At 40.8% G+C, this 6,889-nt stretch overlaps 1 protein-coding gene across 1 annotated transcript in view; it reads left to right on the top strand.

Annotated features, from left to right (window-relative positions):
• Positions 1-561: 561 nt before the first annotated feature.
• Positions 562-6,889, top strand: part of LOC117950027 (BMP/retinoic acid-inducible neural-specific protein 3-like) — a 46,261-nt gene continuing 39,933 nt past the window's right edge. Inside the window, exon 1 of the mRNA XM_034880691.1 lies at positions 562-1,316. The gene's annotated coding sequence lies outside the window, so the exon portion shown is untranslated. The remainder of the gene's footprint in view (positions 1,317-6,889) is intronic.

The following is a 6,889-nucleotide window of genomic DNA, read 5'->3' as shown; positions in this document are numbered from 1 at the left end:
ATTCCAACAACCACTTCATTCACACTGTGGCTAATGTACTGTATGTGCTGCATGCATGGTGACTTTAGCAAAGCTGCCTTTGCAGTGCCACTTAATGACTCATGGTTCATGCATAGACATGCTCTAGAAGACAAAAACCAAAGGGATTAGGCTTCATGCTCAACACCTCTCCTCTTCTTACTAATGTGACAGCTCAGACAGATACAGACTTAAAAGTTGAAGACCTCTCTGGTGATGCTTTTTTTTTGTTGGGGGGGGGGGGGGGGGGACCAGCCAGGCAGTTAAGGGGATATTCAATTACTCTATTGGCCCTTTTATAAATAAGTGCGACATTAAAAGAACTATATTAGGGCATAAAGTAAATGACAAGAGTGCCTTTCCTCTAAGTGCACACCAGTGCTTTTCATCCAAAGTTAGAAGGAGAGAAGAAGACAAAACGCTTGTTATCATTCTCGCCACGTCGCCTACTCCTTTGGCAGCTATTACAGAGGGTTACTTGTGTCTTAAACATGTGACTTAGTGAGAGAGTGGCACAGGGGAGAGCTCAGGCGTCCATGCCTGTTTTCTGCTGCTGGGCGCCTACCTACAGTTTTTTTTCTACAGGATCTGGCTCCTCCGCTCCATCACACAGAGATGCGGAGTAGGCGGGTCAAGTAAGACAAAAAAAATAAAAAAACGGCGCCTGGGTGGATTTCTTAACGGGATATTTAACCATCTTCGTGGGGCGGCTGTCCGCGTCCCGGTAGCCGCATTCCGTCGCATCTGTCCGACGCTGGACCTCGTCGGATTCTGGCTGAGACATATGCGCCAACGCGTCTTTTTAATCTTCTAATCGACATCCCCCTTTGCGCTCCTTGAGTCTCTCTCCTCCTCCCCCTCTCTCTCCTCCTCTTCTGCTCGTCTCTCCTCTTGACTACATCTCCTGCTGGATGATTTCATTTTGTAAAGTCATTATCCCCAGAAAGGTCAAAGCCTCTGCTTCTATGAACTGAATTACACTGGGATAAACCGACTTTTCACCCCCACCCCCTCCAGCGAAAGTCAAAGTTTCTCACTGGTGTAGAACCGTGCGACGGATTGGTCCGGAGCAGGTTTCCTCGCCGATCACTTTTACCTCTTTTCGGATCCCTGAGTGTGTGTAGGCTACTAGTGCTTTTGGAGTGCTGTTTTTTTTCTCTCTTTTCTCCGCGGAGTTGCTATTGAACCCTGACAAACCCTCTGAAATGAGTTTACAGTATCGGCAGTTGAGAGCCACCGAGATTCAGCAAGAGAATGGGAAATACTGAGTTAAACTTTATCTGCTGTTCCAAACCGCGGTGAGTTCTTCAAATTACGCACCTATTTGTCGAATTTGGATGTGTGAATACAAAGTAGAATTACAAAAAATGTTAACAACAAACTTGTGGATATTTACTGCTATTTTGTTACGGGAAAATAACAACACACCAACATTGCATTGCTCTCTCTCTCTCTCTCTCTCTCTCTCTCTCTCTCTCTCCCAAATATGCTGTGTTGTGACATGTGTGCAATGCTTTCTGAGGCTTGACCACAATGCAAAGAGAAACTTCCACAGAGACACAAATACACAAACTCATTTGCATAAACATGACTACAGACGTGCACATGTATACACAACCACACACACACACACACACACACACACACACACACTAAACAGTATTCATACTTCCATGCTTGTCTGTATATACATGGGCACTCAGACTCACCTTTCTCACCCGCCTCCATCCCACCTACCCCTTACCAACACTGCCACCATTTATCTGTCTTTCCAATAAACAGGACACATTTCCTTCCAGATAATACAAAAATCTATGTTATCCTATCAAACATCTCCAATCTACGGTATTTCCTTAGGGTGTATTGGCGTTCTAGCCTGTAGAGGCTCAGATCTGTGACACTGATGTGTGCGCGGAGCAGGCTTTACCAAGCACCAGCGAGGCAGAAAACCCAGCACGCTCTCCGCCTGTATAAAAAATAGAAGAAAAAGTCCCACTGATTTCATAATTATACATTTCACCCTCAAGCGTCACCCTCAACGAAGGCACATGAGTCAGGGCAGCCGTGTGGGATTGTCAGTGGAGGCTCGGATAATGAGCCAAATGCCCTTGAAGAAAACAAATACCATTATAAATGCAATCATACCGACCCAGGGGTTAGCTGACATAGGTGTTATTTGCTGTATTTTGAATGTAACTTTGTGTTAAACCACTCAGAGTGAATAACCCTCTCCAGTGGCAGAAAGGAAGGTTTGTAGCTGAGCTTTATTGAGGACAAATTAGGGAATCATTGCTGTAATTCTCATTGCCACTTGCTAGTGTTAGGCATGAGGTGCCAAAGCCTCAGAGTTTTCATAGGGCCACAACAGGGCCACTGTTGAGCGGGGTCCTCATTTATCCTGGGAGACTGGTGAACCCGACCGTGTCTAGGCCTAAAAAGACTATAAAAAGAGAGATTTCGCTCCTTGTATCGCTCAGAAAAAAAAAAATCTTCACACATTTCTACATTTTCTAATTGTTATGATGTGCTGCCTGGCTAGATGTGTTATGTACTTGTTACTGAGTGTGTGTGGATTTGTGTGTTGATGATACTACCAGCTGCCTTTTGATGGGCATGTTGCTCAGTCGAGACAAATTGCGCTTGAAAAACACTTTTACACAGCAACTGTGACTAAGCAAAGAGCCATCTATAGGCTTCCAGTCTAATGCCAACAGGAGGAATTACATGCCTGAGAGCGCTCCTTGTTCTTCCAGTTTAGTGTTGGGTGCCTGATAGGACTGGATGAGGCATCATTCGTAGGTGTGATGGCTGGGGAGAGAATGGGAAAGGAGGGATGAAACCAAATGAAATCTTCCACCCCTCCTCCCACAACTGTAAACAAATCATACAAGGGAATGAAAAGAATCTGTGGTGTAAATGGCGTTTCAGTTTGATGCTAAATGGTTCTCCGTTGCTTGGTTTAGGGGGTGGGTGGGATGTTGGAAAGCTAGCAATCGTTCAACCTAATGAAGGAGGGCCCTTCCATTGTGAAATACCGCTGCAGTATATTTGATCATAACAGATTTTTGCTGGGAAGAAGGAGGTGGAAGAGACAGGTAAAAAATAAAGCCTGAAATAAGAAGATGAGGTGAAGGAAGAAAGGAAAAGAAATAAGCATGAAAAGGAAAAAAAAACGATTGACGATGCAGGTTTTGGTGGTATTTAGGGGTCAAGTTTTGCCAGGATCTGCTGACTATCCTCAGCCCATTATTTTATGATAATGAGCAAACCGACAAGTTTGACTTCAATCTAAACTGATGGAGAAGAGCAGTTGGAGGGAGAAAATGGAGAAGTAGGAGAGATGAAAAGATGAGAATAAAGCTAAAAAGGGTAAAATCATAAAAAGTGTAAAAAAAAAAAAAAAAACTCTCATTGAGGGGTTTGAGACTGACAAGGGCATTAAAGTAGAATATCTCAGATTAAGTCCCACAGTGGCATTAAACCAAAATCCCTCTCTGAGGCAACTGGTAATTGAATGTTGAATCTCAACATATTCTGTAAAAGTACACACACGCACACACACACACACACACACGCACACACACTAGACACGATTCTGCTCTTAGAGCAAATTTGCAGTCAGTCAGAAAAAAGTAATGTGCTCAATTTTATTATGTTTTACACTTTAAGTGCAGACTTCTTCTCACTAAAACAGGCAAGCGTCAGACATTCGACTCCCCCATGATTGAACCATACACTTGGCATGGCAGAAATGACTCACCGTGTAAATGTACAGTAGGTCAAATAACTCATCCCTAATATCTAATTATTGCCATGAGAGATAATAGTTAAAGCTGCCTTCAAAACCAAGTTGTGAGGTTGTGTTTTTGACATGAGAAGTGGTCTAAGTCGCAAGAACGCTTAAAAAAACCTGGTTCCCTTTCAGGGGATGCTTAATAATTGTATGTTTCCTGCTGTACTACTTTCCACAACAGGTGTGAAAGCTTGTGCTTTAAAGAAGATGACATGAAAATTACAGCGTGAATACATTGAATGCTTTCTATATCCCTTCTTTTTCAGAGAGAGCAAGTGAGAGAAGAACATAATTATGTCTAATTTGCTCCATTTCTATGCATTCAGGAGGCCAATGTCGCAGTGACCCTAGCAAAAGAAAAAAGAAAAAGGAAAAAAAGCGTGAAAGTAAACTAGCCCTTTAATTCATGAGCGACCTCTGTCCCTGTTTGTGGAAGGCCACCAGCAGAAGAGGTCTCTTTGTTTTTCACCGTGATTTGTAGAATCAGGTTCTCTGTATGCTCTCGGCCGCTCGCTGATCTGCAGCCATAGAAAAACGCGTAAGTGAGGACTTTACAGTCTGGATTGCTATCAGAAAGGTGACTTTTCCCTTGTTTGCTTTCAACTCACATTTTGTATGTACAATAGCTTAATATCATTTTTAACTACACCCATGCATATTAAAAAAGTACATTTAATTTTAACTCATTAAAAGCCACACATAAGGACCCCCGGCTGAGTAATTGATTAAATCTGTCTGAATAATTAATCTCCTGTGGCTGCCAAAAACAATGTTCGCACACTGTACATTGTATAGTCTAACATCCACACACACAGACACACACGCATGCACACAGACACATCCTGCCTGTACTTGCATTGTTGTATTGATTGTCAACACTCAAAAGTCAAGGTTTGGTTAGAATTGATTTTAAATAGATGAGAGGCAACATTTTTGGATCATATTTGCTGTCACCTTTGCATAATGATGTGGATGTTTTGATTATAGTGTGAGGTGACTGGGTTCATTTCTATCATCTGTCATCCATAGTGAATTGGCACTGTATTAACAAAAGGAGGGTTTGCCATGTTTATCATGTCAGTTTATTGCTTCCATCAGCCACAGTTCCATCTTGTGAGAGAAAGGATTAGTTTGGCCTGATTTGTTTCCATGCCTGCTGAGAATGTGTCTGCTGTACAGTTCCTCCGCCTTAATTACAAGCTACTGTCTTATGTTGTAAATAGCGCTAGAAAGATTAAATGGGATTTTACAAAGGCATTCAGTACGTCTTGATGTGACATACATTAATGCTCGTTAAATAAAACTACATATGGAAATATACTGTCCCACAATGCATTTTGGGCACTAACACTGCCCTGTTGATCAGCTAGTTTGGAGCATACAGATCTTTAAGCACGTAACCCAGACGCCTCGCTCATACTAAGCATTGTTTTTATCAGCTTGATACATCAAGGCTTTCACTAATCTAACGATAATTGCTTATTAACATGATGCAATAGATTTTCATATGCTCTATAACCATGATTAATGTTGACAGTTTTTACACAGCTCTCCCTTCCAAGTCTCTAAAGTCCCCAACTAGTCTATTTTGTAGGTGAGTTTTCTAACAGTTTGTATGCAAGAGTTGTAACATGGTCTCCTAAAGTGTAAGACATGTCGGTAATGTGTCTAGGATGACATACACTATATCCGTTTTTCTGTGGATGACATTTGGTAAACAAAGGGGATCCATTTGAATCATTGGAATAACTTTATGGATTTTGTTTTTCAGATCAGCTCTATCTATTTCTATCTTTCCAAAAGCGTTAAAAATCACTGTTGAAGAAGTAATCTGTTTAAAGGTCCAGGGTAAAACGTGTTTAGTTGTTTATTATCAAAATGGGCATTGCCCGTTCACCAACTTGTCCTTTTTCATGAATATTTACCACCACCATCAAATGCAAGTATTCCCTATGGCTTGACATTTTATATTCGCATTTGCATGAACTGGGGTAGACACTCCGTATTTATGCACCTTCTGGAAATATGGTAGCTGGTAAGGGACATACAGGCTATACGACTCCACGTTTTGCGTTTTTGTTGCCACATGGTAAACTCACAGGTGCTGCTAATGCTGCTTATGGGTATCTTTGCTTGCTGGCCCCGGCATGTTAGAAGAAGGAAATAAGGGATGGAAACATTCAAAATGTGGAACTTCTTCCTCACCCAGAAAAAGAAAAAGGACATTAAAAAGAAGAACAGACCGGCTTTTTGAAGTGTGAAGACTACAATAGCTTTAATATGTACTTTGAACAGCATGGTTCAAGAGAGTTGATTTAGAGATATGATCTCAACGCTAAATGGGAGAAATTCCAACACATTGGACCTTTAATGATGAGAAAACACAATAGTTAGGTAAGGTTTTTTTGGTTGCTTTTATTTTATTGACCATATGTCTAAAAACTAAGACTATCTATCTATCTATCTATCTATCTATCTTTAGGCACAAAACAACTTGTTTAGGTTTAGTTGAAGATTGTGGTTTTAGGCTAAAATAACTACATAATTAAGGTTAAACACCTCCCTGTGGTTAGGGTAAGGGTATAACAATGTCACCTCACTTCCTTCTTTGTTCTTGTTATAATTTGTGGGGGGCATTTGCTGAAAAGACTGAGGCCGTCATTCTCCTTGGAGGACAATCTCTATAAGGACATGCAAGACCAGATTGAGCCGAAGAGAGCAGTTCAATATTCCTTAGATTGTTATATAATGGGTTTTACCAAAGTCTAAAGAAAAATAGACAGATATTTAAATGTCAAAGTAAAGTTGATATGTATTTATTATGATTTTTTTCATCCCACAGTTTGTATTGTTTTCCTGTTAAAATATGTCCACACGTACAGTGTCTCCATGTGCAATATTCTACATCATTAAAGCAGCAACCTATGTAAATAACAAATGTATATACATTCATGTGTTGTGTGGCTTCACTAAGCTTATTTACATACAAAGAGGGTTATAAGAGATAAAGAATATTGCAGCCAAAATGCAAATCTTCATAGTTGAAGTCACAGCAATAAAAGCAGGAGTTATATTTAT

This window comes from Etheostoma cragini, chromosome 9 (assembly GCF_013103735.1).
Source record: "Etheostoma cragini isolate CJK2018 chromosome 9, CSU_Ecrag_1.0, whole genome shotgun sequence".
In the NCBI taxonomy this organism is placed as follows: Eukaryota; Metazoa; Chordata; class Actinopteri; order Perciformes; family Percidae; genus Etheostoma; species Etheostoma cragini.
The sequence above is the reverse complement of the archived record's forward strand: the minus strand, read 5'-3'. Positions and strand labels throughout refer to the sequence as shown.